Source organism: Prosopis cineraria, unplaced genomic scaffold (genome assembly GCF_029017545.1).
Source record: "Prosopis cineraria cultivar Desert tree isolate PC_DT_omini unplaced genomic scaffold, ASM2901754v1 PC1177, whole genome shotgun sequence".
NCBI classification, from domain to species: Eukaryota; Viridiplantae; Streptophyta; class Magnoliopsida; order Fabales; family Fabaceae; genus Prosopis; species Prosopis cineraria.
The window spans coordinates 7,579-14,977 of NW_026556502.1; the positions used below are offsets into that span (position 1 = coordinate 7,579).

The 7,399-nt window shown below is 29.3% G+C and overlaps 1 long non-coding RNA gene across 1 annotated transcript; it reads left to right on the forward strand.

Moving 5' to 3' along the window:
- The first annotated feature begins 2,914 nt into the window (after positions 1–2,914).
- LOC129299494 (uncharacterized) lies at positions 2,915–4,563 on the forward strand. The gene is made up of 3 exons (XR_008590585.1): positions 2,915–3,130; positions 3,760–3,828; positions 4,283–4,563. It is a non-coding gene; the product is annotated as an uncharacterized LOC129299494 (long non-coding RNA).
- The last annotated feature ends 2,836 nt before the right edge of the window (positions 4,564–7,399 follow it).

The following is a 7,399-nucleotide window of genomic DNA, read 5'->3' on the forward strand; positions in this document are numbered from 1 at the left end:
CTTGATCAAATTCCAATCAAACAAATTATGATCAACATGAGTCTATCTAGTCCTAAAAATTCCAAACATGTAGAGGTTTTTCACTAACCATAGCTTCAAAAAAAATAATTCCTAAAAATTTACTTTGTTAACCACTGGGCCAAGTTTTCGCAAATGTTATCATAGGCATGCTATTTAGGTTCAATTCAATATTAGTATATAATAAAATATTTAGTTATTTATCCACACTAGCATATAAGGTAACCTGAAAAGAAATTACTTAGGCTTGAGTTCACTTAAAAAACCTGAGGTCTCTCAATAAAAGATCCTCCAACTATCTCAAACGTCAAAGTAAAATTAAGAAGTTCCTTAGAAAACTTCTAACACCTCCACCAACAAAAAATTGGAGAAATTAAAATCAAATCAAATTTAATTTAATTTATTTTTTATTCTAAGGTTGTCCCCAAAATACTCTTGGGAGCTATATGTAACTCTAAAACTACCCAAAAAAAAAATTCTATTAATTTAATTTAAAGTTTTTTTTTACCTTGAAGCTCTTCAATTTATCTCAAAGACTTCCCAAAACAATTTTAAGTTATGTTAATTGTTACTTTTGAACTTTGAAGTGCCTGTGAGCATGTTTTATAAGTCCTAAGCATCTAATAAGTTAAATTTTTATCCACAAATAATTTAAAATAAATCTCATTTAGTTATAATTTATTCCTTATGTTCATTTTTAATTTATAAGTTGCTTTAAATAGTTATAAAGTAATTTGAATAGCTCTCAGAGTTACTCAAAATAGTTTTAAAGTTACTACTCAACAATTCTATCTAGTCCTTAAGTCTCTCTCCAATTTTAAATCCACTTAAACCTAGTAATCTTACAAAAACAAGCTTTATCCTACTAGTTGGGATTGACTATATAGATTGTACAATAACATTGTGGTTTATCATTTATCAAGCTTTTAGAAATATTGTTACTTAAGAGGTATTGATCAACAACTTTTAAAAGTATTTTCTTTGGCCTTCCTTTGTCCCTTATAACATCCTAGAAATTTAAGAGCCAATTAAGCAAAGTAAAGAGGAATAATTGAGTTAATTAATGTGGTATGTGGCTAGAAAATCTAACTATATATTTGGTTATGATTTCAACTCTAAATTTAGGTTTGAAGTGAAGTTGGGACACCCGAGCATCAAAAGGTTAGGAAATTTGAAGGGTATATCTCTGTGCCACTTGTTGCGGCATACAACACATTCGTTGTGGTGCACAGATGACAAATAAAGAATGAGGACCTCTTTGTGCCATTCGTTATAACGTGTGCTGCGGCGTATGGCCGAAAAATTTCTCATAAGTGGCTCATGAATAGATTGAAATGAGAAGAGGGAAAGGAAGGAGAAAACGAGAGCTCATCTTTTTTTCTAATAGGGCTTTCATCTTTTTTTCTAATAGGGCTTTAGGATTTTGGACCTTTGAGAACATTTTGGAGCTTCTAATAACCTAAAGTAAAGTTCCTAAACCCTTTTCTCTTCCATTTCAATGAGAATTGAAGTTCGAGTTTGAGTTAGGATAATGATTTTTGATTCATATAAGCTATAGGTCTAAATCCATTAACTCAAATGGAGTTAATAGGAGTTATTGTGGGCGCGCGCGCGCGCGCACACACACACACACATTCTTCTCCAATCTTTATGTTCTTATTTACTTTTCTTCTTCTTCTTTTTAATGCCATTATTACTTTTTTTATTTTTTCTATAAACTATTGTTATTTTATTTCTCCTACTTATTCCTTTATCATTTATTATATTTTCATCTTATCTTTCTTTTATGTTTGTATGTATGTATCTTAGCTTGTAGATACTTTAAATTCTCTATTATGATTTATTAGAGTCCTTTTAAAATTAAGAGTTAAATCTCATCTATATTTGGTTTCATTATGATTTAGATAATATTCAAATAAGTATAATATCTTAAATAAAACAGTGAAGATAATATATATTTAATTTCACGTGCTTCTATAAATTTCTCATTCCTTGAAAATATGTTTTAAAAATTAAATCCTTAATATTTATCCCATTTTAAGTAAATTCTTCGTACTCAAACAATTATATAATAAATTCAATTTAGCATGGGATAATTTCTTCCTATTAATAATTAAGTCATACATTAAGATATTATGATTTTTTTAAAAATTCAAACTATCTTAAATTGTCTTAAATGTGATTTTATTCTATCTTCAAATCCAAAAATAATTATAAGAAACTTTCTAAAAAGGGAGGATGTTACACTGGTGCTATTGGTTGAATTTTAGAGGTGGGGCTATAGAGACAGAAGCAAATAGCAGTGGATATTTTTGTTATTTCATCAAAAACTTTAATGATAATTAAGTCTTTTAAAATTTAAGAGATATTATCACATTTTACATGATCGAATTGTTATTTTTTCAGAGGAATTTATTTGTTATTCTCCTCAATATTTACTAACCATTTATTTTTTTATTTTCTTTTGATTCAAATATGTAGTTTTATGGTGGTAAGCTGTAAATGTCGTACACTTGCATACATTATCACATGTGACGTGTGCATAAAATTCAAATCTCTGTCGTATTGTCGAAAGTCATGGCCTAGTATCCTCAGCCCATCCAATAGTGTAAAAAATTAAAAACAGCCCACAAACTATTTTGATAAAAAAAAAGGGAGAGCCAACGAACCTGTTAGATGTAACATCCCAATTTAAATTTTAATAGTTAATTTGGGTTAATAAAAATTTTGAAAAGTATTATTAAATTATTATTATAAAAAAAGGTATGAAAAAAATAATAATAATAATAAAAATAAAAAAAATAATAATAATAAATAAAAAATAAAATATTATTAAATTATTATTATTATAATAATAAAAAGAAAGAAAGGAAAAGAAAGGAAGAAGAAGAAGAAAGCGAATTCGTTTCGTCCGCCGCCTCAACAGTAACAATAATAAAATAATAATAAAAAGAAAAGAAGAAGAAGAGAGAGAAAATAATTTTTAAAAAAAAATGTGGGACCCACTGAATTTTTATAAAAACTCACCTTCCTTCATTTCCTCATTCATTCCTGCGCGCGAGCTGAGGCGGAGAGAAGCGAGTTGCCGGTGCGAAATATCTAAATTTTTAAGGTAAGAGTTTTTAATAGAATATTTAGGGTGTGATTTTAAGCTTTTCAAGACTAAGTAAGTGTTCTAAAATTTTTTCTTAGTCATCCTTTTTCTTTAGTTTCTGAGTTTGTAGTGGTAGAAAATTTAAGATCTGAAAGAGGGATGAATTTATGTTGAATAAATATGGTTTTTGAGGTTGTCAGTAGTATAATAAATGTTATAGAGTGTAAATTTGTTAATGATCTTTGAATTTATGACTTATGAATCAAATTCTAAACTAGATCTGAAAATATATGTTGATTTATTGAGGTTTAGATGATTATTTGGGATGAGAAATGAATTATTATGGTTATAGGATTATGATTCTAAGCTAGAGACTTAATTTTTAATTTTTGAGTATTTTAGGTACGAATTTATGAAATAAAAAGAAAATTTTGATAATAGAAATTAGTTTAGAAGTTGATTTTTAAATTATTAATGTTTATTGATAATTAAAAGAGGAGTTAAAAATTATACTTAATAGTATTAACTATAGATTTGTATTAAGATTGAGATTAGGAATTATGTTATATTTTTAATTCTATTATTAGAATTATTTTATTAGTTTCAAAAATTGAAACTAATATTTATAAATAATATGTTATTTGTAGATTGTATTACTGGTGAAGATTGTGGTGAGAGAGAAATTTTAAGGAATAATTTATTGAAAAAGCCACAAGGTAACCATGCTTTTAATTTATGATTAGTGTTACTTCATGTTAATTGGGTGATTATTGAGAAAATTATGAATTTTGTAATATTGTATAATTGTACAATATTATTATGAATTTGTTTATTTATTGTGGGAGGTGTTGGGAGACTTGCTATTATTGTTGTAATTATGTGCCACGTGGTACGCCCCTATTGGAGCTCAATAGGTGGTTTGTAAGGGCTCGGGCTAATCTACCTTTGGCCGGGTAATTTAGTACCGAGTGAGGGCTACGGCTCGAGGTTAATGGAGGGATATAAGGATGGTTGTTTGTGTGTATTATAATATTTCTTATATTTGTTGGAATTATATTATTTTTAATTCTCACTTAGTAAGCACACACTTAACTGTTTGTATACACTATCATAAATTGGCTTTGGGTTACTGGGACTTTTGAGTCTCATTATGTGGTTAACAATTTTCAGGAGAAGAGCCACGAGTGACACGTGGAGGAGTCCCAGAGGCTTAGTGGTATAGATCCACTGTCTCTTTTGGGTATTTAATTTATGATTTATAATGTGTTATATTGCCAATATTAGGGCTTTTTGTTTATTGTCAATTATATGAATATATAAATGTAATCATGTCTTTCAAACTATTTCTATTTTTGGTACAATTTGGATGACTGTAATTTTAATATTTGGTTTACTTTGGATTGGTTAAAATGGCATGATTATAAGGCCAAATAACTGGCTTGTGTTGAAAATTGACTAAATTGTTTATTTTACTTGTTGGGAGTATAAGGATGGACAAATGTGATTTAGTTTACTTGTTGGGAGTATAAGGATGGACAAATGTGATTTAGCCTAATGGCATGTGGGAGGTAAAAATTTATCTGAAATGTTATAGTGTGTGAGTTGAAGCCAATTATAAAATATTTTATATCGAAATTATTGATATAAAAATGTGTTGGGTGGCTGTAACCCAACTATGGTTGAGTTAAATTATTTAAAAAAAAAAAAATTTGGTGTGTTACATTAGACATGCATGTTTGGCCCAAAAAAACTTATTAAGCATGCATAGCATGATGTTATGAATTTGTTTGGCCATCAAAGAACAAGTTCCATGAAAATGGGTAATTGCAGAGATTATCAAGAAAAAGTTTTCAGTTAATCCTAAGAGAGTGGGTTATGACACTTAAAGCTCAAAGTCTTGGGTTTTGGTTTATGTAAATGCAAAAAATGTCTTTGAAAGAGAAGATAGATGTTAAGTTAGACTCCAAATTCCAATCAATTATTTGAACTCCTCGATTAATGGGATGGGTTAAGATTAACACTAATAGGGTTATGTCTCTTATGAGTAATAAAGTGGGGTGTGGTGGAGTTCTTAAAGATCGCATTGGTTATTGGACAGCAGGGTTTTGTCATCACTTAAGATACTGATGAGGCAGAATAATAGGCTGTTTTGAAGAGCTTTTGCTTTGCTTGGAACTTTGGGTTTATGAAGGTGCTTCTAGAATCAAATTGCAAGAATCTAGTTGATCCTATTGCCAACGTAAGATATTCTAGGAATATGGGCAGTTTGGTGCTAGTCAATGTACTTAACATGATCAATGAAACTAGGAGTTTAGAATCCATTATTTGCATGAAAATATAATCAAGTGGCTGATAGATTAGTAAAGGAAGGGATTTCTTAGTCTTCTCTTTTTGAGGTTGCTCCTATGCTTATATGGAGCTTAGTTTCTTCTGATTGTCTGAGATCTCAATCACTTGTATATGTAATTTTCATTTCATACACCAAGCTTAGCCTTCTATTTCACCCAAAAAAAAAATCCTCAATTAGATTTGGTAATACCCAAATCTAACCTAATAAGCTAGCCACATAAAAAGGGTCTGAAATTAGCAAGGAAAGTATTTATCATGACAATTCAACAAAGAAAGTTATTTTTTTTAAATATTCTCTCTTAAAAATTTACCGTGACAAAATGCTTATAATAAAAAAAAAGCAATCTATAAGAAAAAGGTATACAATATTAGTATTTTCCACAAAAGACACGAGCGCTTGATTAATATCTTTTTCTTTACAGTAGCACTATTACATCTAGCAACAGTTAGTGCCAGATTCCTTTCTATAAATGGGCATCAAAATGTGAAAAAATAAGCAAGTAACGAGAATAACAAGAAAAACATCCATAGTGGATTTTTCCTCTTACAAAGATGAAATAAAAGTATGGAATTTTTTTAGGAAGGCAGAGAGACTCGAGGATGTTGGGTTGCAGGGATGTAATACATCAATGCATGTTGTTGGTTCCCATTCCTCTTGGGAATTAAATTTTAAAAATTTGTTTTTCATAATAAAATAAAAGGAAAAAATATATTTAATTATATTAAATAGTTTGAAAATAGCTTTAAAATTTTTAAAAAATCGTTCAAAATAAACTTCTACCATTTCCACATCCATGTCACTAATCATCATTAGCCATTTGCCACCTCTTAGCATCACATTATTATTACTGTTAACCAATATATTAAAAACTGAATCAATCATTAAATTAGTTGAGGTTAAGGTTAATAGTTCAATTAAGGTCAAACACGAAACTAAATCAAAATCAAACTGATTATAATAAAATAATGTAATATAATTTTTTTAAAAAATACAACTTCATTTTATTAAAAAAATAAAAATATTATATATATATATATATATATATTAAAATGTAGAAAGTAGAAGCAACTTTTTCTTACACATAGCTCTATGTCTGCTCATATCAAATCACTATTCTTCTTTCATCTTCAAAGCACTGCAACCTTAAAAGCTCTTTTCTCCCTCTTCTACTTTTGGTTTTGGTTTCATCTCTCCTATTTTGATATTTTCTTTTCCAGTGAAGTGAGATGGATATGAACACAGAAGCCATGAGGAAGGAGGAACTGAGAAGGGGGAGGAGCAAAGTAGAGATGAGTTTGACAAGGAGAAACTAACAAGAAGCAAAGGTGCAATAATAAGTGAAGAAAGCGCATAGAAGAACAATAGACAAGTTGAAGCTCCACGATTGAGAGTCAAGACCCATGAAGCTTGAAACTTTGAGATGACACAACCGACGAAGTAGCTACTTGAAGCTCATTGCTGAGGGACAATCGAGGATAGCAAGATGAAGAAAATGATCGACAGCATGACAGAGAAGAGAACGAAGATGGAGTAGCGGAGAGGAGAGGTTCAAACTCAAGAGTTGAAGAAGGTGAAGAGGTTCATCACTCACTAGGACTTCTACCTTTTTTATATTTTTTTACTCTTAAATGATGTCATTTTAGGTTAAAGTTAAAAAAAAAAAATCAACCCTCCTGACCCTTGGGGTTGGCAAGTTAATTTAAGTTGATCTTGAATTAATTAAGGCTAATGAGAAATAAAAATGAGATCAAATGAATGATCAATATATCGATTCATCAATCTAATTGACTTGTCTAGTCTATTTTTAAAAACAATACTGTTAACTATTACTATTAATCATCTCTTACTACCATTGATCATTGTCATTGACAAAATGATAGTAATTAATAAATGATGAGGGTGGCTTTTAGTGGTAGTCAAGCAATCAACCATGACTA